Below are 514 nucleotides of genomic sequence, written 5' to 3' on the forward strand. Positions count from 1 at the left end.
AAAATCATTAGGATATTAAGTAAAGATCATGTTCCATGAATATATTTTGTAAATTTCCTACCGTAAATATATCAAACTTAACAGTGGCTCCTTTTTCGTTTTTTCGTTTTTTTTTTCCCCAAAAAACGAAAAACGAGAATTCAGCTAAAGTTTTCATTTTTCGTTCACGGGTGGAAACATTTATAAACAGCTTGAATATTCGATTTCTACATGTGGGCGGGAATTAAACGCCCCTTTCTGTTGATTGGTCAGCTGAAGATCAAACCGTGCCATCATCAGTTCTTCTGCAGTATCACGCAGCAGAAATCAGCAGAAAGGGGCGTTTAATTCCCGCGCACATGTAGAAATCGAATATTGAAGCTGTTTATTCATTTTTCCACCCATGAACGAAAAACGAAAATTTAAGCTGAATTTTCATTTTTCGTTTTTTGGGAAAAAACAAAAAAAAAGAAAAATGAGCAGTTTTCTCATTTTTCTACTTTCAATATTAAATCAAAAAACGAATGATCGAATG

The 514-nt window shown here is 33.3% G+C and overlaps 1 pseudogene; it reads right to left on the reverse strand.

Annotated features, from left to right (window-relative positions):
• Nucleotides 1-514, reverse strand: part of LOC107679944 (conserved oligomeric Golgi complex subunit 3-like) — a 45,903-nt pseudogene that overhangs the window by 41,045 nt on the left and 4,344 nt on the right.

This window comes from Sinocyclocheilus anshuiensis, unplaced genomic scaffold, assembly GCF_001515605.1.
Source record: "Sinocyclocheilus anshuiensis isolate Anshui unplaced genomic scaffold, SAMN03320099.WGS_v1.1 scaffold244, whole genome shotgun sequence".
NCBI classification, from domain to species: Eukaryota; Metazoa; Chordata; class Actinopteri; order Cypriniformes; family Cyprinidae; genus Sinocyclocheilus; species Sinocyclocheilus anshuiensis.